Source organism: Ochotona curzoniae, unplaced genomic scaffold (genome assembly GCF_017591425.1).
Source record: "Ochotona curzoniae isolate NIBS_2020 unplaced genomic scaffold, NIBS_Ocur_1.0 scaffold_4812, whole genome shotgun sequence".
In the NCBI taxonomy this organism is placed as follows: domain Eukaryota; kingdom Metazoa; phylum Chordata; class Mammalia; order Lagomorpha; family Ochotonidae; genus Ochotona; species Ochotona curzoniae.
The window spans coordinates 711255-735015 of NW_024467124.1; the positions used below are offsets into that span (position 1 = coordinate 711255).

The window sequence follows — 23761 nt, forward strand, 5'->3', positions numbered from 1 at the left end:
TTTAAGTAAACTTTCCAAATGCAGAACAATATTCAATAATGATACTTGTCAAAGCACAGCAGAGCAGACTTTATTCAGGATCATTCAACTAGAGACAGGAACCACCGCAACGTCCAAGGGGCTTACCTCTGGCTGCAGCAGGGGCAGGTGGAAATGACTGTGAGCTTACTTCAGGGGTTAGGGGGTTCTGGAGAGCACGACCTGACCGAGTTGCAGCCAAATGCAAGCCAAGGCGATCAGAAAGCCCCTGGCGACATGGAGGAGGGCAGTCCGGCCAGGCACCCAGAGTAACTGGACACTCAGTGTCGGGGTGAGTTAGCATGGCTCTTTGCCCGCACTAGAGTTTAAACCAGGTGCAGGGACCTGACTAAACTTTAGTCAAGCACAGACTCCAGGTCCCTTTACCACTACACTCTTCTCCCAAACTCCCAGGAGTCTAGCAGGGAGACGGTGGAGGATGGCTGGTGAGGTCCACAGAGGAGAATGGCTGGTGGGGTCCACAGGGCAGGATGGCTGGTGGGGTTCACAGAGGATGGCTGGTGAGGTCCACAGAGGATGGCTGGTGAGGTCCACAGAGGAGGATGGCTGGTGGGGTCCACAGAGCAGGATGGCTGGTGGGGTCCACAGAGGATGGCTGGTGGGGTCCACAGAGGATGGCTGGTGGGGTCCACAGAGGAGGATGGCTGGTGAGGTCCACAGAGGAGGATGGCTGGTGAGGTCCACAGAGGATGGCTGGTGGGGTCCACAGAGGAGGATGGCTGGTGGGGTCCACAGAGGAGGATGGCTGGTGGGGTCCACAGAGGAGGATGGCTGGTGGGGTCACAGAGGAGGATGGCTGGTGAGGTCCACAAAGGAGGATGGCTGGTGGGGTCCACAGAGGATGGCTGGTGGGGTCCACAGAGGAGGATGGCTGTTGGGGTCCACAGAGGATGGCTGGTGGGGTCCACAGAGCAGGATGGCTGTTGGGGTCCACAGAGGAGGATGGCTGGTGGGGTCCACAGAGCAGGATGGCTGTTGGGGTCCACAGAGGATGCCTCTCAAGGCTTATGGGATGCACAACCGGCACAGCCTGGGGACTCAGGTGTTCTCACTTTCTGCTCCCCAGAACCGTGGGGCCCAGGCACCAGTGCCTGCTTCTTCACACTCCGCAGAAGTGTGACCACTTCTGCAAGGAGCTGCTCTCCAGACAAGGTGATAGAAACATTATGGATGTGCAAGCATATCCCTTGTCCTCAGGGATCTAAGTCATATTGTTAGGTGCAGCCCAAAGGTTGTAACATGTGACTATCATAGCCTATGTGTTGTTTCCAGCCAATCTGTGAAAAAAAAAATAGTCAACTTTGTAAGCCCAGCAGAGACTCAAGTTTTCAAAACTTTGCCCAAAGATGCTTACAAAGAAATGAATACATACAGTCCCTGTACTTGCTGAACATTTTTCCTGTCCTCCCCTGCCCTTTCCCTGATCCCCTCTTTTCCTTCATTCTTGGTTTTTATATTTTTTAAATGTTTATAAAACTTATTTGAAAGACAGAAAAACAAAGAGAGAGAGAGAGTGAGCAAGAGAGCGGGAGTAGAAACAGAGAGAGAGAGAGCACCTGTCAGTGGGTTTCTTCCGCAGATGCCTGAAATGGTTCCTGACTTGCACCAAAGCCAAAGCCCAGATCTCCGCTCGAGGCTTTCCCCTGAGCAGCAGGATCCAAGCACTGGAGCTGTCAGTTGTTGCCTTCAAGGGCTGCATTCACAGGAAGGGGCGGTTGGGAGCTGGAGCTAGGGAGAGCAACAACTAAAATCAGGTTATTCCAATGCAGTGTTATATGAAAGGCTTATATATTTTTAAAAAGATTTATTTATTTTTATTGCAAAGTCAGATATACAGAGAGGAGGAGAGACAGAGAGGAAGATCTTCTCTCTGATGAATCACTCCCCAAGTGACTGCAACAGCTTGAGTAGAGGCAATCCAAAGCCAGGAGCCAGGAACCAAATCAGGTCTCCCACGCGGGTGCAGGTTCCCAAAGCTTTGGGACGTCCTCGACTGCTTTCCCGGGCCACAGGCAGGGAGCTGGATGGGAAGCAGGGCCGCCGGGTTTAAAACCAGTGGCCATATGGGATCCCAGCACGTTCAAGGCGAGGACTTCAGCCGGTAGGCCATCGTGTCAGGTTCGAAAGGCTTATACTTTTTTTTTTGAAAGGCTTATACTTTTAAAAAATAATAAATTCATTTTATTTTTGATGATGTTTACATAGCTGAGAGAGATGCATGCCCCCGAGGACCACCAATTAGGGTCAAGGAATGTGGGAAAATGAATGAGACAACTGTCTCCAGTCTCCTTCCTTCATCCTGTATCTGGGGTAATAGGGAGGACCACTCCCAGGAGCCTAACCACATCGGGATCCAGGAATGGGGGCTGTCACCGGATGCCGTCCCCGGGTCCCTGATGTGAAGCATGTTCCAAGTGTACTGCTTAGGGCCCGGCGGTGTGGCCTGGCGGCTAAAGTCCTCGCCTTGAATGCGCCAGGATCCCATATGGGTGCCAGTTCTACTCCTGACAGCTCCACTTCCCATCCAGCTTCCCCAAGTGTGCTGCCTAAGTACTTTAATTTGTTATTATTTTTTAAAGATTTATTGATTCCCCCTGGAAAAGCAGATATACACAGAGAAAGAGATACAGAGAGAAAGATCTTCCGACCACTGGTTCACTCCCCAAGTGGCCGTAATGGCTGGAGCTGAGCCAATCTGAAGCCAGAAGGCAGGAGCTTCTTCAGGGTCTCCCACATGGGTGCAGGGTCCCAAGGTTTTGGGTCATCCTCCACTGCTTTTCCAGGCCACAGGCAGGGAGCAGTAGGGGAAGTGGAGTAGCAGGAATTCAAACTGGCCCCCATATGGGATCCCTGCGCGTTCAAGGTAAGGAGTTTAGCCATTAGGCTACCGTGCTGGGCCCTAAGCAGTTTTTATAGTTCTGAATTTGCGCGTCACCCTTGTGCAGGGGTCATGCTAATCTTCTTTGTATCGCTCCAATTTTAGTATATGTGCTGCTGAAGTGAGCACAAGTTTTTATAATTCTGAGATGTTGATTTCACCTCTGCAAGGTTGAGGAAATCCTTCCAAGGACCATTTGCTGACTTCGTCCAGCTTTGAGTCTCAACTCACCAGATACTTGCTGTCAAAGCTTGACCAGCACAGCTATCCAATTTGTCCCTCTCTTCATGGCACTTCCAATCTAGGCCTCAATGAACTGGTTGTCACGTCCCCCGTGAGCATCTAGGCATGCTGTTCACTGCACAGGCCTCAACAACCGAGGACGCCTGGTTTTGAGACAGTTGTGTTGCTATTTTCTTCACCACATGAAGTCTGGCCAACCACTGATGTAAAAAGGTTCACATCAGGCTTTCTATCAGTTGGAGAAATTGGTAACACAGATTTCTCACTTACAAGTGCAAACATTCACTCCTTTCCCAACTTCATTGAAGTTGAGAACTTTAACACCTTCTGGATGATAGCCATTTGAAGATGAGATGGCTAACTAATCAGTTTTGGGGGCAGGGGAGGGATTCTTTACTCAAGAGGCAGAGAGAAAGAGAAAGACAGACTCTGATTCACTCTGAATGGCACAATGTCAGGAACTGGGGTGGACTGGGAACTCAATGGCAGAGACCCAACTTCTTGGGCCATCACTTAGTGCCCCCAGCAGTACATACTGGCAGGAAGCTCAGCTTCAGAGCCACAACTGGGTGTTGGTCCTGGGTTCCATTTTCTGGGATTCGGGCATCCTCAGCAGTACTTTAACCACTTGACAAAACACCTGTCCCAAGCAGAAAAAGCATGGTCATACAACCTTCCTAGCTCAGAAACAGTGTGAGGGAGGCGATCTTTTATTTCCTAGAGATTTATTTTTATTTAAAAGGCAGAGTTAGAGAAGGAGAGAGAGAGAGAGAGATCTTCCATCTGCTGGTTCATTCCCCAGTGCAACAATGGTGGGAACTAGGCTGGTCCTAAGCCAGGAGCCAGGAGCCAGGAGCCAGGAGCTCCTTTTGGGTCTTCCAAGTAAGTGCTGGGGTTGAAGCACTTAGGCCATCCTCCTCTGTTTTTCCAGACCACAGCAAGAAGCTAAACTGGAAGCAGAGCAGCCAGGCCCAAACCAGGGCCCATTTGGGATATGGTGTCTTAGGTTGAAGCTTAACATACTACTCTATGGCACTGGCCCCCCAAATTCATCATTTTAAAAATCTTTTATTTATTTTAAAGATAAAGTAATAGAGAGAAAGAGCTCTTCCATCTCTTGGTTCACTCCTCAAATGGCTGCACTGTCTGGGGCTGGGCCAGGCTGAAGTCAGGAGCCAGGAATTCTACCTGGGTCTGCCACATGGGCAGCATGGGCCCAAGTAGTTGGGCCACCTTCTCTTGCTTTCTCAGCTACACTAGCAGGCAGCTAGTTCAGAAATAGAGCAGCCAGGACCCAAACCAGTGCTCATATTGGATGCATCTCAGGCAGAGACCTAATGTGCTGTGCCACAATGACAAACCGAGGAGAAGAAAAACCTCCCTAGAAATCTCTCTGTACACTGCAGAGTGATCCACACAACACCTCTCCCCCTGGATGGGGAATGCTCTCCCCACCGGCAGCAGCTGCTTCTGAACTTGAATTGAAAAAAAAAAAAAAGAAGAAGAAGAAGAAGACGGGCCGGGCGGCATGGCCTAGCAGCTAAGGTCCTCACCTTGAACGCACCAGGATCCCATTTGGGCGCTGGTTCTAATCCCAGCAGCCCCGCTTCCCATCCAGCTCCCTGCTTGTGGACGGGGAAAGCAGTCAAGGACAGCCCAAGGCCTTGGGACCCTGCACCCACGTGGGAGACCCGGAAGAAGTTCCTGGCTCCTAGCTTCGGATCGGCCGGCATAGCATTGGCCATTGCGGTCACTTGGGGAGTGAATCATTGGATGGAAGATCTTCCGCTCTGTTTCTCCTCTCTGTACATCTGACTTTCCAATAAATAAATAAATCTTTAAAAAGAAGAAGAAGAAAAAGAGAAGGTACCAGGGCGCTGTGCTGTGATCAGCTTGGCTCTGGCGGGTGGGTGGGGCTGCACAGCGGGTACCATGGCGACGGCGGGAGCGTGGGTGAGAGGGAGTAACAGGTGTAGGGATGGGAAGCCAGGCACCAGAAGAGCTCTGTTTTGCTCTTTAAGCCCATTCGTCTCCAGAGAACCAAGCAGGGCCCTAGGCAGCAGGCACGTCTCTCTTGGCTCTACTTCCTAAAGGTCTCGCCACCCCTGAGCACCCACACACCCATGCCTCCGTCCCACGGGTGAAACCCCGGGGGACCCACACAACCCTTAGCCAAGCCACTGCAAGTGGTGTGTAGATGCAGAGGTCCCTGTTGGGACTCGGATCCTCCGTCTACACGGTACAGCAGCACCCTACACTCACGGTAGCCCCCCACAAATAGAGAGGATGTGGACTCAGCCCTAAGGGTCACTGTGTTCCCGCAGGCCAAGCTCTGTAAGGGTCACAGGCCAGCCCAGAGCTCCCATCGGTCCGCCTGCTCACTCTTTCTTTTTTTTTTTAAGATTTGTTTGTTTTTATTGGAAAGGCGCATATACAGAGAGGAGGAGAGACAGAGAGGAGGAGAGACAGAGAAGAAGGTCTTCCGTCCGATGATTCACTCACTCCCCAAGTGGCCGCAATGGCTGGAGCTGAGCTGATCTGAAGCCAGGAGTCAGGAGCCAGGAGCTTTTTTGGGGTCTCCCAAGTGGGTGCAGAGTCCCAAGGCTTTGGGCCGTCCTCCACTGCTTTCCCACGCCACAGGTGGGGAGCTGGATGGGAAGCGGGGCTGCCGGGATTAAAACTGGCACCCATATAGGATCTGGGTGCAATCAAGATGAACTTTAGCTGCTAGGCTATTGCGCTGGGCCCTGCCTGCTCACCCTTTGGTGAAACCCTTTTCCTGTTTTGCCAGTTTTCTCTGCTTTTACACTTGCGAACTGCATGTGGGCGATTGCATGTATGCAAGTTCTTTGTCATTTATAAGGCAGTGCAGGAAACAAGCAGAACTCTGCTGTTCAATTGGATGACAGCATTCAGGGATTCGAGGTACAGACTGTACGTGGACAGCCTGGTGAATGCCCACGGAAGGAGCACACACAAACTCACCACACAACACAGACCTTCCTGCGGCCTCGCGGGTGGCAGCTTGGGTCTGCCAGTTCCAAATGTTCCGCAGAATAGGATCAGCGTGTCTTCTACCCACAGATCATTGAATATCACTATGTTCCATTAACTTTTATCACTGCATAGAATTCCATTGTGTGACGGCCACAAATCATCTCTGCGTTCCTGGAAGTGTCTGCATAAGCCTGATGCTGGCTCCATAGATGCACGTGACTCTTCTTTGCGCATAAGAAAGATTAAGGCTGTCAGCAGCCTTGCTTGGTGCTTATTGGACTGTCATGCAAAATCACTTTTCCGCAATTATGATTGTTTCAAATGTTATTCTTACCACGTTTTACGAGGGTTATTGTGAGATATATAGCTCACATGTCAAAATTTACTCATTTAAAGTATACAATTTAGTATTTTAACTATATTCATAGTATATCTTAAAGATATTCACTGTTTTAAATTTAGGATATTTTCCTTGCCCCTAAAATAAGCCCATACCATTACCAGTCGCTCACCCTCATTCCTGGCCCCTTGAGACCACTAATCTATTTCTGGTCTGTAAGAATTTGTGCATTCTGGGTACTGCACATAAATCCAGACAAATAATGCATGGATTTTATAGCTGATTTCTTTCTCTTACTGTAGCGGTTTTTTAAAAATAAGATTTATTTATTTTATTTGAAAGGCCAGATTCCATCTGTTGTTTCACTCCCCAGATGACCACACATCCAGGGATGGGCCAGGCCAGAGCCGGCAGCCTGGAGTCCCAGCTAGGACCCCCACGTGGGTGGCAGGAGTTTGAGCACGTGGGGTCGTCCTCTGCTGCTTTCCCAGCTGCATCAGCAGGGAGCTGGCTGGGAAGCAGAGCAGCCTGGACTAGAACTGGCTGTCCGACACAGGATGCTGGCCCAACAAGTGACAGCTGAACCCACTGCACCACAACGCTGGCCCCATTAGCTCAGTTTTTAATTGAGATGTCTTTTCATTGTTGAATATAAAATTTCTTCACACTTCTCTATATTTAAGTCATTTATCAGATATGCCATTTTCAATTTTTTTTTAAAATGAGCCATTACCATTCCATTTTGTTTACTATTTTTACTTTCTTGCTGGCATTGCTTAAGGAACACTAAGTTGGTTTTTTTTTTTTTTTTAAGATCTGTTTATTTTTATTGGAAAGTCAGATATACAGAGAGGAGGAGAGACAAAGAGGAAGATCTTCTGTCCAATGATTCACTCCCCAAGTGACCGCAATGGCCAGAGCTGAGTTGATCCAAAGCCAGGAGCCAGGAGCTTCTCCCGGTCTCCCATGTGGGTGCAGGGTTCCAAGACTTTGGGCTGTCCTTGACTGCTTTCCAAGGCCACAAAATGGATGGGAAGCAGGGCTGCCGCTGCCGGGATTAGAACCAGTGCCCATATGGCATCCTCGCATGTTCAAGGTGAGGACTTTGGCTGCTAGGCTACCGCCCCAGCCTGGAACGTTAAATTTCGTTAAATTTATGAACGATAAAGTTCATTTATTTCTTCTTCTGTGCTTTCATAATCGGTGCCATAACTAAAAAAACATTAACCCAAGTGATTAAGACTGGCTGTTAAGTTTTATTAAAAAAAAAAAAATGTTTTAGTTCCGGTCCATACCTTTAGCTATTTGGTCCATTTTGAGTTTGTCTTTTTGCATGATGTGAGCAGGGAGTCCAGCCTCATTCCAGACATCCACCTTTACCAAAGATTCCAGTACCTGTTACAGAATGCAACATGTTTCTGATTTTTGACAAGTGTGATTGAAGCACAGGAACTTGAGCTCATTAGCTCTGAGGTAACCAAAAACAGCAAATGGGGGCTGGCATTGTGGCATAGCACATCAGCCACCACCTGTCACGCTGGCGTCCCACTTGGGTGCTGGTTGGAGTCCTGACCGCTCCATCTCCAACCCAGTTCGCTGCTAAAGCGCCTGGGAAAGGGCTGTGCTGGAGGCCAGCTCCAGCCAAGCTCGGAGCTCAAGAAGAGTGTGGAGTCGGCGAGAAGAAGAGCCACGGACACTGTCCCTTGGTGCCCTCCTGTAACAGCTCAAGAAGCGTCCTTTTTTGCGTACTCAGCCTCTGCACCACTGTTTGATTGTTCTATTTTTATTTCCTAAGTGGGCCTGCACAGACATGTGGTCATTCTGTCTCTACTTCATGGCTGAGCAGGTGCCCTAAAGATAATTCTGCAAAATACTGTATTCATATTCTTCAAAGCAAGCCATTGTTCATTCTTTAATAATAGCCATGGAGCGACAGCCAGGACTCCAAGGCCAAGGCGCATGCGATCACGTGCTCATCAGTAATACATTCCTACCACATTTCTATTTCTACAATTTACCCACCATTTAATGGGAGAAATATGTCACAAGGGAAAAAACATAAAGATCCAAGGCAAAAGTTTCAAATATTAAATCCCTGTACAACTACAATTTCCACAACTCCATAAACAATCAAACAATAATTACAAGTGTATATTTTCTTAAAGATTTACTTAATTTTTTTGGGCCCGGCGCGGTGGCGCAGTGGTTAAGGTCCTAGCCTTGCACGCCCGGGATCCCATATGGGCACCAGTTCTATCCCGGCAGCCCCGCTTCCCTCCCAGCTCCCTGCCTGTGGCCGGGAAAGTGGATATACAGAGAGGAGAGATAGAGAGGAAGATCTTCCATCCGATGATTCACTCCCCAAGTGAGCGCAACGGCCAATGCTATGCCGATCCAAAGCCAGGAGCCAGGAACTTCTTCTGGGTCTCCCACGCGGGTGCAGGGTCCCAAAGCTTTGGGCCATCTTCAACTGCTTTCCCGGGCCACAGGCAGGGAGCTGGATGGGAAGCGGGGCTGCTGGGATTAGAACCGGCACCCATATGGGATCCCGGGGCGTGCAAAGCGAGGACCTTAACCATTGCATCATCGCGCCAGACCCAACAAGTGTATTTCTATAATATTAATAAAAGCATCCTTATTCCTCTAGCCAAAATTTTTAAAAAGCAGCTAAAACAGCTGCATTTTCTATGCTCCAAAGAGTTGCAAGGACAGGCTAACCTTTAGGGTCACAGTAACCATGTTTTTTGCCATAGCAGTTTCAGCTCATACTCTCAGAACTTCCATTAGTTTGTAAGATTTTTATCAAGCGATTTTCCAGAAGGCATGCTACCTCTCTGGGCCAGATACCAGGGCAATGGGTAGGCACATAGTAGGGTGTCCAGAAATGGCTTGGGCTTAATTGTACTCCTGTGTGTAGCTAAAGGCCCACTCACCAAGACATTATCAGTGACATTAACTCCCAAGCTCTCATGGGTTGCAAAAACCATCTCACACTGGCAAACAACAATGCCTTAGTAGGTTACAGAATTCTTAGTGGGGTGGTTGAGTGTCCATGCAAAAAGGGGGTGAAACTGTGTCGAGGTGTTCGGAGAGACATCTGCTGGGCCCTGCCAAACAGCTGGAAGCTCCTCTGGGCCCTGCCAAACAGGGGAGCTATTCTCTTCACACCCTCATGTCATCCCACTGCATGGACTCCAGCAGAATAGCTCAAATATTTGGGTCTCTGCACCCCATGAGAAACCAGAAGAAGCTCCTGGCTTTGCTCTAACCCAACCTTAGCCGTTGCAGCCATTGGCTCAACAGGCTAATCTTCTACCTCCAAGCACCACATCCCCTATGGGCACCAGTTCATGTTCTAGCTGCTCCACTTCTGATCCAGCTCCCTGGTTATGGCCTGGGGAAGCAGAGCAGGATGGCCCAAAGTGTTGGGACCCTGCATCCTTGTGGGAGATCAACCCAGAAAGCTTCAGATCGGCTCAGCTCCAGCCATTGCAGCCATTTAGAGAGTGTTGTAGTCTTAGGCAACTAGTTCAGAGTCACAATCTTGGAAGCCTCTTTCCACTCTTATCCCTACCCTAACCACGCCCTCAAAACTGTGTGGTCCCTTCTGCTCACCTGTGACACTCCCCTAACCATCACCTGGAACCTGAGAGGGGGCAGTATTGTGTTGTTGTGTAACCACTCCCTTACACGCCCCATTAAAGACCCATGATCAATCAGGAGGAACTTGCTGTCTTGGTGCCATACTTCCATCGCTCTGGCACTTGGACTCTTGGCCTCTCTGGTACCTGCTTGCTCTCTGGTTTCCCAAGGACAGACTCCAAGGACAGGGAGCCCGTGAGCCCCTGTATGTCTATATTCCTCTCCCTCTGTTCACTGCTTGGGAAAGTCAGTGAAGATGTTAATGCTAAGATGCTCTGTATTTCGAATATTGTACTTTAAAGAGTTGCAGGAGAGGTGAGGCTTAGCAGTGATGGGATGTGGGCAGAGAAGCCAGGGAAAGGTGACTGTCAGCTGCTTTGTGTGTCCAGGTTGTTCGCTCTATGTCTTTTAGGATAACTTATGCTGCTGGGACATAGGTTTTCAGTTGAACAGATGGACTTCAGGGTAATGACCATTTATTTTGATTTAGGCTGGATTGCGACATGGATTTGTCATTTACTAATTTTTTTAAAAAAAGATTTATTCATTTTCATTGGAAAGTCAGACATACTGAGAGGTGGAGAGACAGAGGAAGATCTTCCATCCGATGATTCACTCCCCAAGTGCCTACAACGGCTGGAGCTGAGCCAATCCGAAGCCAGGAGCCAGGAGCTTCCTCCGGGTCTCCCACACGGGTGCAGGGTCCCAAGGCTTTGAGCCATCCTCCACTGCTTTCCCAGGCCACAAGCAGGGAACTGGATGGGAAGCGGGGCTTCTGGGATTAGAACCAGCGCCTGTATGGGTCCCGGGCTTGCAAGGTGAGGACTTTAACCACTACACTATCGCACTGGGCCCTGTCATTTACTAATTTCCAGTGGGCCCTGTTATCACCAAGCTTGGTTAATAAAGACTCCTTAATATACCCTAGACTTGTCTGGCATGATATTTCTTGTACCTCACAATGGAGAGTGGACCAGCAGATGGAAGAGCTCTCTGTGGGTCTTCCTTTCCAACAAGAGTAAACAGTTTTTTAAAAGAGTGAATCACCAGATGAAAAATCTCTCTTCGGTTTCTTCTCCCCTCTCCATGTAATTGCGCCTTTGCAATAAATAAAATAAGTCTTCTTTTTAGAAAATATAACAGTGTTCACAGTAAAAATAAAACCTCAATCTCTTAATTTGTTTAATAGTTTTTCTCAGTCTCTGGTTCTCTGTCTTTTTCTTTCTCTGTCAAAATACTCTAGTCTCTGAACCTTGTTTGTTTATTCCCCAGTGTTGTCACTTATTTATTAGCCAATATTAATGCAAATAAGTTCAAACATTGAAGCACACACACACGCTTTCCCCGTTTTCTTCTTCTATCCTGCCCTTTCCTCACCACTGTTTTCCTTGGCTCCTGGTCCCAGTCAGCCACTGGTTTGATGCGTGGCTCTAGCGTACCACGCGCCTCTTTAGGTCAAGTCAAATCGCACACTAGATCAACAGATCCTACTGTAGGTTCTGCCGTGTCCTCAGGGTGTCGTTCTTAGGGTAGCAGCACCCACTTCTGACATCAGCTATGAAAGAAAGGATTCGAAGAGGCCCATTACATGCACAGGAGGGATCTGAGCTAGCTCAGTGTGTCGTCAGAATGTATTTCCTGGCCATTTTTATTCAAGGCATGTGTTCCCGCATGAGATAAAAATTCAAAGCAGGAGCATAACCAAGGAGCAGCAGTGAGAGCAGGCTGATTTAAAATGAGTCAGTGAGCACATGTCAGGTGAGTGTGGCACTCATGAGGGGAAAAGCTGTCCAAGAGAATGGGACAGTCAGATGAACCAATGGGCAGTGAGGGTCAGATCGCCTGTTGGGATGAGAAGGACGGCGAGTCCCTTTGCAAGCATACAGAGATGCTTGCTTCTTCCTGGAATGCACCTTAAACAAAACACGAGTGCCATGCCAGCGTTTTGAGTTTCTGGTTTTATCATGAGACTAGAAAGAAGCTGGCAATTCCACCCATCTGATGGTTTTGTTTTATCGGGCCTTCTGCTGGGTTTTATTACGCTCCTCTTGTGGATTGTCAGCTGTCATTCTGCTCACTTGAACTGTGCTTAAAAGACACCACTTAGGGTCTGTTTTGTCATGTTGCATGCTAAGCCTCTTCTTGCAATGCCAGCATCCCCTATATGTGCCAGTTTGAGTCCTGGCTGCTTCACTTCCAATGCAGCTCCCTGCTAGCGTGCCCAGGAAGGCGGTGGAAGATGGCCCCAGTGCTTGCACCCTGCCACACGGGAGGCCCAGTAGAAGCTCCAGGCTCCTGGCTTCAGTTTGGTTCAGCCCCGGCCTTTGTGGCCAGATGAGGAGCGAATCAGTGGATGGAAGATTCTCTGTCTCTCTTCCTCTCTCTGTAATTCATTCAAATGTGTAAAAAAAAATAAATTTTAAAAAGACATCATTTTGATCCTTTCCTCTGGCCTTGCCCTCCTGACAACTACGGCAGGAAGTCTCTGTCTTTACTAACCTTTGCTTTGCTCACTGCATTGTCTGCGTGGAAATTCTTTTTCCATGTGAGACAAGAACTGAGGCAGTCTTTGGCCTCCGCAACATTTCCCTGTACCAAAGGGGCCAGAGAAAGAGAGAACAGGCCATGAAGAAAAAATGTAAGAGGAGGCCAAAATGGAGTGCCCCATGTCCAGGGGTCCCCTTTATGGGGAGGGGCGATATCCTAATTCAGTATGCTAACAGGGTGAGGTTTGCTGGGATTTAGGACACATGAGGTCTTCTGGGAAAATTTTATGGCAGGCGCACTGGTAACTCAGCTTACACCTGCTCTTCACGGCATCTTCTCCCTCCAGGGCCTGGAGGAGGCTCAGGTGCCTCATGGGAAAGCACATCTGTTGGATTGAATGTAAGGGGGTGGAGTTAGGGTACCGGAGACAGAAACTGGAAAATCATGCCACTCACTGATTCCCTATCTAACCCCTGCCTAATCTGGACCCCCTAGTAAATACAAATTAAAATACAGGCTCATTCTTTTTTTTTTTTAAAGATTTATTTTTATTATTTTTTCAGTGGAAAGGCGGATATACAGAGAAGACAGACAGAGAGGAAGATCTTCCGTCCGATGATTCACTCCCCAAGTGAGCGCAACGGCCGATACTATGCCGATCCGAAGCCAGGAGCCTCTTCCGGGTCTCCCACGTGGGTGCAGGTTCCCAAAGCTTTGGGCTGTCCTCGACTGCCTTCCCAGGCCACAGGCAGGGAGCTGGAAGGGAAACAGGGCTGCCGGGATTAGAACCGGCGCCCATATGGGATCCCGGGCGTGCAAGGCGAGGACCTTTAACCACTTGCGCCACCGCGCCGGGCCCCAGGCTCATTCTTGAAGTCACTCGTATTTGCTCCCTCGGATCTGTGCTATGATTTGTCTGCTTGGCAAGACCTAATTCACTGCGAAAGTCAGTAAAGGTCGGGTAGCCACGCGGCTGCCTCACACAAGGGCAGGAAAGACAGTCGGCCCTGCCTTGGGTTTGCAGGGTTGCTAGGTGTCCTGATCTAACATTTGATGGGGATGTGTGTGGCTGCACAGGCCCAGGGCTGGTACCAATAAGTACCACGTCGTGCAGCAAGTGTTCAACAGTAACACCTACCCCCCAGGCATCAGCAACCAGAATGCCAAGTCTCACAACAAGCCACAGGGGAACTGCCCTCACCCAGGTGGGCTGCATGAACCCCACCTCACTGCCCCCGGCATGGCAGGGCCTAGCCACGGTGTCCTCTGGTTCATCATTACACCAGAGCCCTTCTGGGGGATGGATCCCTCTCTCCACTTGGCTGGCACACCCCTCCCTCCAGGATGGCCTCCGAGCCGCCTCTGGAGGGCAAGTCCTTCCTACCCCTCCTTCCTTTCTGTCTCCCTGTCTGTCTCACTGCCTTTTGTGGTCCCTGTGCTTGTCCACTGTCCCTCAGATGGCCGACCCAGATACAGGTCCCTGGGTCTCAACAGAGCATGGCACTCAGCAGATGTTCAGAAAACGCCATGGAGATCCTGAACCAGTAGTCCTTAGCGCTGCAGCCCAGTTCTCTCTTCCTTATACTCATGGCTCCCCCTGCAGCGGCACCCTCTCTTTGATAGCCATGATCAGCAGGAGCTAGGCTGGGGGTCCTGAGATGATGGAGGCAGATGGGAAGCTTCTGGGGTCAGACAGCAAGTGAGGACATGGAGGAGGCTCAGCGTGGCCCTGCACCTGCTCGCACGAGCTTTGCACATCTCCCTTCCTGCTGGGCTCAGTGTTGTCACCCAGGCTACACGTGTGGGTGAGTTGGGCAGGGTGGGGAGGGACAGCATGGAGACCTTTGTCGACACAGTCACACGGCACCCTGGCTGTGCCAGTTGTTCGCACAGAGCTTCTCCTCTGCATCTGACAATGCCAGTTCCTCACATGGGCAGAAAAATGTGTGATATAAGACCAAAGTCCCTTCAAACATGCCAAGCACATAGAAGAACATGTAAGCTGTATCAGTTTTGATTGTGACATAAAGAAAAGAAGAAGACTGGAAACTGATCATCTGAGCCTGGACCATGATCCACGCCCACAGATGCCTGTCTCCCCGGGCATCCCTCCCCTGCTTCTGCACTTTGCATACAGCTGTCCCTCTCTCAGAAGTCGCTGAGCCAGCTGGGGCCTCGATGGGACCAAGAAAGGAGCAGCTCTGTTAGCAAGGGCACAGGATAGATGGACTTCCTTTCCCTTGCACGTTTTTATTTTCATTAAGATAACTAACCTAGGAAGCCGCAGGTCTTCCTCCTCTTCTCAGTCAGCCTCAAGCTCAATGATCAACTGCAGGCTCTCCAGGAAAAGTGGTTAGAGTTAGAGACCGCGGGCCCTTGCCTGAGCGGCAGTCCCCAGGGCATCATCATTATCCGACCATTTTCAAAGCAAGCTTATTTTCCCGGTTCCTTCCGGCAAAGAGAGGGCCTCCTCCACGGCAGATGCTGAGGCCCTGGGGTCTGTCATTAGCATCTCAGGTGGACAGGCAGCGCCCCAGCACCCTCATTCATCAAGGGCTTAGGATCCGATTAGCTTTGCGTCCTTCTGAGAGGTCACCGGGAGCCCAGCTGCAAATGGAAATTTGTGATGGGAAAGGGTGTGGTTTCCAATCTCTGCCAGCCAGCAGGGCTGAACCTGTTACCTAGGTGACAGACAGCGCTGCTGTGCCCGTGCTGTTTTCCTGGGTAAATTCCTGGGGGGAAGGGTGGGGCGGAATGTGATTAAAACACAGCTGAGCGATGGGTTAAGCCTCTTAAAGGGCCGGCGTCCAGCAGGCACAGAGGACTGTGGACTGCTCACCTGTTCTCCATGGAAGTTTGTTCAAGTCATTACTCAGCTTCTCATCATGGGTTAAAAAAGGGCAGGAGTGCCATCTGTGTTCTTAGCAGTCAGCCACAGTGGCTTACCTGGAGCAGTTCGTGCTCCATGCTCGTGTTACAACAGGATCGAAAGTTTGCATGGTATCCAGACCTGTGCTTTTCTTAGAATTACGGAGAAGTAGCAGTTCTTGACTTGCTCTGTTAGGTTGTTTCCATGTCTCTATATGCCCATCTCTTATACCTGCACACACATCGCAGCCAGCTACAATTCCCCTCCCCGCTTCCCCTTCCTCCCTCCTTCTTAGCAGAGGCACTGATTTACCAACACGTGTTCATTGAGCATTTGCTCCAGGTCACACATTCATTTGCAAAACCTGAAATATCCTCTGTCTTCAAGCACTTCACAACTGCGTTGGAGGCGGATAGATCAACACAATTTCGAAGTTAATTCTTTCATTTAAACAGAGAAAAAGAGAGTGATCTTTCAATTGCAGAATCATTCCAGCTGGGGCTGGGTCAGGCCCAAACCAAGAACCCAGAACTCAGTCTGGGTCTCTCATGGGGTGCAGGGGCCCGGGCATTTGGAGCAGCTTGCACTGCGTCCCAGGTGCAGTAGCAGGGAGCTGGAGGGGAAGCAGAGCATCTAGGAATCAACCCTCCTGTACTACAGGCAGTGGCTCAAGCTACTGTGGCACAATGTTGCATCTTTTTGAGTTTTGTGTGTCATCTTTGTGCGGGATCCATGCTAACCTTATCCGTATATTGTTCCAATTTTAGTATATATGCTGCTGAAGCCAGTATTTTTTCTTTTTCAACAAGTTGCTCTTGATGATGTATACAGCAAGGTTAAGTTCTCTCAGAGGGTACAAGCCTCCAGAGCTGACAACATTGGTTTGTAGGAGTCTCAAGAAGAGAAGGGATAGAGGCAGGTTAAAGCATCAGCAGTGATGCTGACATCTCGTATGAGCAGTGGTTCGAGTCCTGACTGCTCCACTTCCAAACCTCTTGGCTCCTGGCTTTGTCATAGCCCTCTCTGGCTGTGGCAGACATTTGGGGAAGGGAAGTTTCTCTCTCTAACTCTTCCCTTCAAACAAATAATTTTTTGAAGAGAATAGCTCGTCTTTTTTAAAGTTTTTTTTTTTTTTTTTTTTTTTTTTACAGAGAGAAGGAAAGACAACAGAGAGATCTCTCCTCTGCTGGTTCACTTCCCTAATGGCTACAATAGCCAGAGCTGAGCTAACCCCAAGCCAGGAGCCAGGAGCTTTTTCTGGGTCTCCCATGTGGGTACAGCGGTCCACGGATTTGAGCCATCCTCTGCTGCTTTCCCAGTCCATAAACAGGGAGCTAGATCAGAAGTGCAGGAGCTGAAACTAGAACTGATGCCCATAAGGAATGTGGGTGTTGCAGGCAGGGGATTCGTCTGTTGAGCTACTGTATTGGCCCTAAAGAGGCAAGTGTGTGAAAATGTCTGTATAATGTTCAAATATTACAAAAGTGATTTGTCGTGAATAGAGGCAGGGGATAGCTTCAGCCCAAATGCTATGCATTAAAATCAAGTTTGGTGTGGGAGATATCCAACAACATTTTAAAACGAGGGAAGTGGGATGAGCCTGTGGCATGGGGTTAAGTCACTGCCTGGGACCCCAGCATCTCGTATTAGAATGTCTGGATCCCAGCTACTCTGTGCTTCCGCTGCAGCTCCCTGCGAATGTGTCCTTAGAGGTGGCAGATCACGACTCAGGAGCCTGGGGCCCTGCCACCCACCTGGAGACCTGGAGTTTCTGCCTTGGTTCCAGCCTGGCTCAGCTGAAGAAAGGGCTTTCTCTCTTCTTCCTGGAATCCCATATGAGAGCTGGTCCATGTCCCGTTTGCTCCACTTCGAATCCAGCTCCCTGCTAATGCACCTGAGGAAGCAGCAGCAGAAGCCAGTTCAAGGCCTTGGACCCCTGCAGGGATGCCGAGGGAGTTCCATGCTCCTGGCTTCATCCTAGCACAAGATTGGCTGTTGTGGCTATTGGAGAGTGACTCAGCTGATGCACCTGTCTGTTTCTATGTCCCTGAGTCGAGAAGTTTCTGGCCACCTGAAGAAGAAGGTGAGGGTGCTGTGGGCAGGACCATGAGAGGGGAAGTTGGATGCCACAGCTGGCCCGGAGCTCTCTGTTCTGTCCTGGATGTGATATGGCTCCCAGGGAGTGGGCCTCACTTTGCCGCATCCACTGCAGACCCTAAGGCTTTGCAGCCGGCCTGTGTCTCGGACACCCTGAAGCCCAGCACCCAGCTAACTCACCACCTCATGGCTCAATGGTGAGGAAGGCAAGAGTCTCTATGTGGGAACCTAGTGAAGTTTCCAAATTCATAGCTAGTAAGAGGTGCAGACTTAACCCCCAGGCAGTCCAGGGCTGCCTTTCACTCCAGGGCCATCCTGGCTGCCCAGGCTCTCCTACCCCCTGGGTGCTTTGGGCTGTGTACCATGTTAAAGTTCCATGTGACCACTGACAGAGGTCACTTTGCCATCTTTTCCGCCTTCCGACTGCTGTTTGATGCTTCCTGTTTCATCTGGACGCCCTGATGCGGACTGGACTGAAGCGGCGACCTCCAGGTCCAGCAGCTTGGATGCTGATGGTGGTCCCCTCCCATCCCTCCTCCTCCCTCCCCATGTCCTCCCTCTGTGTGGAACCGTCATCTCTCCCAGGGCTGGGACCCGACCCTTGGTTCCAAAGCGGTTGTTGAATCAGGATGGGCCCACCTGTGTCCCCTGCAGCACTGTGGGCATGAATTCCACGGGGGTTGCCACAGGAACTGTTCCCCCCAGGACTGGAGCTATGCATGGAGGAGAAGATGTACTAACAGCTGCCTTTGCAAGGGGGGCAACATCTGGCTGGTGTCTTTTAGAGTCCTTAGATTCCTTATGAAGACGCTGAGGGCAGGCAGGCACTGTGATGTCTGCCTAAAAGCCAGTTCTGAGGGCTGAGTGAAGGTGGAGGTTATTTGCTAACACACAGAGCTCTCTGCCCACCTTTCTCTCTCGACATGAGCATCACATGAGTCACCGTGCTGGGACAGGTGGAGACCTTCCAGCACACCTGTTTACCACACAGGAGGTCAGCTAGACCAGCGCCCAGGACTCTGGCCAACATTCTCAGAGCTTGCTGATTCAGGAGGCTGGATATGGTTGTCATAGCAACACAACAGCTTTCAGCGGTGGTCCAAGTAGGCACCAGGCAGCTGCTGAGTTTGCATGGGTAGATGTGGTAAGCTCAAGGGTTCTGGAAAGAGCTTCTGGTATATGTAGGACTTACAGCATATTTGCTTCCTAATGAAGGACACGGCATGGTGGTGATGGAGAAAACTGGCACACTAGCAGAGAACTTTAGCCACTAGGCCATGCTGCTGGGCACGCACACTAGCAGAGAAAGGAAAGGTAACTTTGAGAACTGGACAGAGACCAGCAGCTGGGCAGTGAAGACGAAGGCTGGGGATGGTGAGGGAATGGTTTGAGAGTAGAGTTTGCAATCCTGCCCAACAGAAAAGTAAAGGGAGAAACAACCCCAGGATCTTTTGAGGATCCCTGCACCTCCCTCCACCTGCAGCCTGGGACAGTGAGTGACACTGGTGATGGCAAGGTGAGGCGGCACTGACTGGGGTGACCTTGCATTTCACGTGTTTCTACCTACGAAGCAGGCCCTTCGTGCAAAGCACAAATGGCTTTCCTCTCATGGCAGTGTTGCAGAGTCACCACCAACCCCACCAGGCACAGACATTCACAATGTGCTGGGTGAGTTTTGAGCAGCAGGTGCTCCTGGCTCTCCAGAGGGGATCCCACCAAGCACCTGGGGGGAGAGGAGCGGCACAGGGGCGGGGAGGAAGCTGCTGGGGAGTAACTGATTTGTTCTTGGCACTCACAGGGTCGCTTGACCCACTGCAACACAACCTCAGTCCCTCAACTCTTTCTAAAATAACCCCAAACCATCCAAATGTATATGCACAGGGAGTGGGTGAAGCGTAGGTGACCTGCACCCAAAATGAACATGCCAGGGCCCCCCACAGTAACACGGATGCCGTCTCTGGCAGGTGCAGTGAGGGCGCTTGGGACGGGTTTGATGTAGCACCTCATGTGTGATTCATTTACGTAAAGTTTCATGGGTGGACACTGGCCTGGCAGTGAGCACACCCACTCAGACACCGACCCCACCGATCCCCTGAGCCTGAGCCCTGAGCCACGGGTCCCTGCCTCCAGCTTCCTGAGAGCGCACACCCTGGGAGGCAGTAGGTGCTGGCTCAGGTTTTCCATGGGACCCTCCGTGGCGGGTCCCTGCTGCTCATGGACCAGACAAGTCTCCTTCCTTGGCCTTGCTTCAACTCCAGTTGTTGTGGGTACTTGAAGAACGTGTTAGTACATAGCGGCTCTCTGATCACCTTTCAAAACAAATTTTTATGAATTTAAACCCAGCAAACACATCCGTCTATGGTGACGGAAGGTGGGAGGTTGCTAAGTGAGTGTATAAGCTCTGGACATAATCTCTTTTTTATTCAGGGCAGTTTAATCACTTGGAGAACAATCTATCAGTCGTGCATTATGACTTGTGTTTTCTTCATATATTTTGTAACAACAACAACAACAACAAAAAACCACTTCTGATTGTGGAAGAGAACCAAATCAAACAGAAGAAAATCTCCATGGGAGGAAGCTTGGAGCGGCTCTGCTAGGACTTGAGCCCACCCCATCCCTGTTTTTCACTGCCCCACACTGCCATCTCCAAGCACTCTCTTTGTATAACCTCAGCTGCCCGGGAGATGACCCGAGCGAGGTCAGCATCCTTTCCTTACAGCTGTCCAGCAGCTAGTGAGGTTATGCACTGCTTTGAGTCAGTGTGGACTGCGGGCACAGCTGCTGGCGCTACCCTTGCCTGCCTCACCACTTGCAGTAGCCACAGCACCCTCTCTATCCCCCCTTACACCCGCGTTCCCAGAAGAGGCATGCTACAGATCCTTTGTTAATTCTTTGTATCAGAAGTGTGACTCTTTCTCTTTCTTTCTTTCTTTCTTTCTTTCTTTCTTTCTTTCTTTCTTTCTTTCTTTCTTTCTTTCTTTCTTTTTTCTTTCTTTTTTTCAGATTTATTTACTTTTATTGGAAACGCAGATTTACAGAGAGGAAGAAAGACAAAAAGTTTCTGCCTGCTGGTTTACTTCCAATGGCTGCAACAGCTGGAGCTGAGCAGTCAAGAGCTTCTTCTGGGTCACCCATGAGGGTGCAGTGTACTCTTCCAGGTCTCCCATGTGGGTGCAGGGGCCCAAAGCTTTGGGCCGTTCTCGACTGCTTTCCTAGGCCACAAGCAGGGAGCTGGATAGAAAGTGGAGCAGCTGGTACCCGGCGCGGTGGCGCAAGTGGTTAAAGGTCCTCACCTTGCACGCCCGGGATCCCATATGGGCGCCGGTTCTAATCCCGGCAGCCCCGCTTCCCTTCCAGCTCCCTGCCTTTTTTTTTTTTATTATTATTATTTTATTACATTGCATCATGAGACACAGTTTTACAGGCACTGGGATTCCCCCCTCCCCTCCCCAAAACCCGCTCCCCCCCCCCATGGTGGATTCTTCCATCTTGTTTAGAGCCTTACAATTTTACAATTCTTTGATGTAGATCAGAAGCAGTCTACTCATATCGATTATTGATTCCTTGATTACTTCACAATATCTTATTGCATGAGATACAGGTTGTTTGGGGTTGAAATAATATTACTGTTTCAGATTGACATCAATTCATAACAACCACATCAACAACAACACCAACAACAGCGACAACAAAGTATATCACCCTGAAAAAAAGTAACACCACTGAATAGCCAACACATGCATGACAAAAAGGATTCACAGAAGTCTCTCGGGAAAAATGGTGCCATCATATACTTCATAAGCACATGATGAATTCTACTAGAGAATAGAGATTATTTGGAAGCAACCAAACTGAAGTAAAAACATCAAAAAACCAGCATAGATTGGACTGTTGGAGTTACCCTTTCCATGTTGGCTTCCTTATATGAGAGAGAATATATGGTATTTGTTCTTTTGTGATTGACTCATTTCACTCAGCATAATGGTTTCTAGTTGGGACCACCTGGTTGTAAATAGAATAATTTTGTTTTTCTTAATAGCTGCATAATATTCCATGGAGTAGATATACCACAGTTTCTTTAACCACTCTTCCTTGGACGCACATCTGGTTTGCTTCCATGTCTTTGCTATTGTAGATTGTGCTGCTATAAATATAGAATTACAGATCCCCTTCTCACAGGCAGATTTCACTCCTTTTGGGTATATTCCTAGGAGCGGGATAGCTGGGTCATATGGCAGGTTTATTTGCAATTTTCCCAGCACTCTCCATACTAATTTCCATAGTGGTTGTACTAGCCTACACTCCCACCAGCAGTGAAGGAGGGTACCTTTCTCCCCACATCCACGCCAGCAGGTGTTGTTATTCGAGTTCTGGGTGTAGGCCAGCCTCACTGGAGTTAGGTGGTACCTCAACGTGGTTTTCATTTGTATCTCTCTGATGGCTAGGGAGCCTGAGCATCTTTTCATATGCCTGTTAGCCATTTGAACCTGTTCTTCTGAGAAATGTCTGTTCATTTCTTTTGCCCATTTTGTTACAGGGTTGTTGTTTTTGCTGTCCCTGGGTTTCTGAAGCTCTTTGTAGATCTTGGATATTAGTCCCCTATCACTTGTGTAGTATGCAAAAATTTTCTCCCATTCTGTTGGTTGCTTCTTCACTTTATTAATTGTTTCCTTTGCTGTACAGAAGCTTTTTAGTTTGATGTAGTCCCATTTGTTCATTTTGGATTTAATTGCCTTTGCTTTGGGTGTCTTTTCTAAGAAGTCTTTCCCTGTTCCAATATCTTGGAGTGTGTTTCCTATATTTTCCTTTAATAGTTTGATGGTTTCTGCGTGTAAATTTAGGTCCTTAAAAAAAATTTAGGTCTTAAAAAAAAAAAAAGAAAGTGGAGCAGCTGGGACATGAACTGGCACCCTTATGGGATCCCAGCGCATGCAAGGCAAGGATTTAGCCACTGAGTCATTGTGCTACTGCGCCGGGCTCAGAGTGGCAATCTTCGGTCCTTTATTTGGGAAAATTTCCCTGAGCTCAAACTGAATACATTGGGTCCTGTTCTAATTACAGCCAAATGGTGGAACACAATTTTTTTTTTTTAATGCAAGGCACTTTTTTTTTTAGATTTATTTTTATTATTTTTTCATTGGAAAGGCGGATATACAGAGAGGAGAGACAGAGAGGAAGATCCTCCGTCCGATGATTCACTCCCCAAGTGAGCGCAATGGGCCGATGCTATGCCGATCCGAAGCCAGGAGCCTCTTCTGGGTCTCCCACGTGGGTGCAGTGTCCCAAAGCTTTGGGCCGTCCTCGACTGCTTGACTGCTTTCCCAGGCCACAGGCAGGGAGCTGGAAGGGAAGCGGGGCTGCCGGGATTAGAACCGGCGCCCATATGGGATCCCGGGCGTGCAAGGTGAGGACCTTTAACCACTTGCGCCACCGCGCCGGGCCCGGAACACAATTTTTAACAATTCTCATTCATGTTCTAAATTACAGCAAATATACAAATGGCACCTCTCAGGAAGGTATTCCTTTTACAGTTACTGAACAACACTGAAATGACAAATATTCTAATTTGGAAATAATGGAACAATTGATCAATCATGCCATTTTTTAACCAGCAGTTATTTTGTTTTCACTCGTACTCTGGCTCCCCCTACTGGAAGACGTGTGTTATTGCAACATCTCATCCACAAATTATCTCGCCGAGATTTTTCATTAGACTTGGGGATAAAGAATTCAGGCTGAGTTCCTGGCTGCAAGCTTTGACCTGGCCCAGCCCCACCCCTAGCTGCAACGGGCATCTGGGAAGTGGATCTGTGATTGAGAGCTCTCTGCATCGTTCTGTGTGTCTCTGACTTCCAAATGGAAATATGCAATATAACAATGACCTCCACTGACAAATGCAGAGTGGCTTAATGCATATATACACTATAATAAAGTGAAACTAACAGATTGACCCAACTTTGAACAGCCTGTCCTGACCTGGGAAACAATACAAAGAAAGGAATGGAGAAGGCGGCTTTTGAGCCTTGTGTGAACAGTTTGCAATAAAGTTGAGCATTAGGAAGTTGAATTTAATTTCAGCAGCTCAGCTGAGTGACCTGTGCATCTTAAGCTTAGGTTAAGAACAGTCAACCCCTACGCGTTAGTAAAGGCAGCGAACAGATGGTGG

The 23761-nt window shown here is 49.2% G+C and overlaps 2 non-coding genes across 2 annotated transcripts; both read right to left on the minus strand.

Moving 5' to 3' along the window:
• Positions 1–2940: 2940 nt before the first annotated feature.
• LOC121149970 lies at positions 2941–3046 on the minus strand. Its single transcript, XR_005882912.1, has one exon. It is a non-coding gene; the product is annotated as a U6 spliceosomal RNA (small nuclear RNA).
• Positions 3047–16177: 13131 nt separating this feature from the next.
• LOC121149971 lies at positions 16178–16286 on the minus strand. Its single transcript, XR_005882913.1, has one exon. It is a non-coding gene; the product is annotated as a U6 spliceosomal RNA (small nuclear RNA).
• Between the last annotated feature and the right edge of the window lie 7475 nt (positions 16287–23761).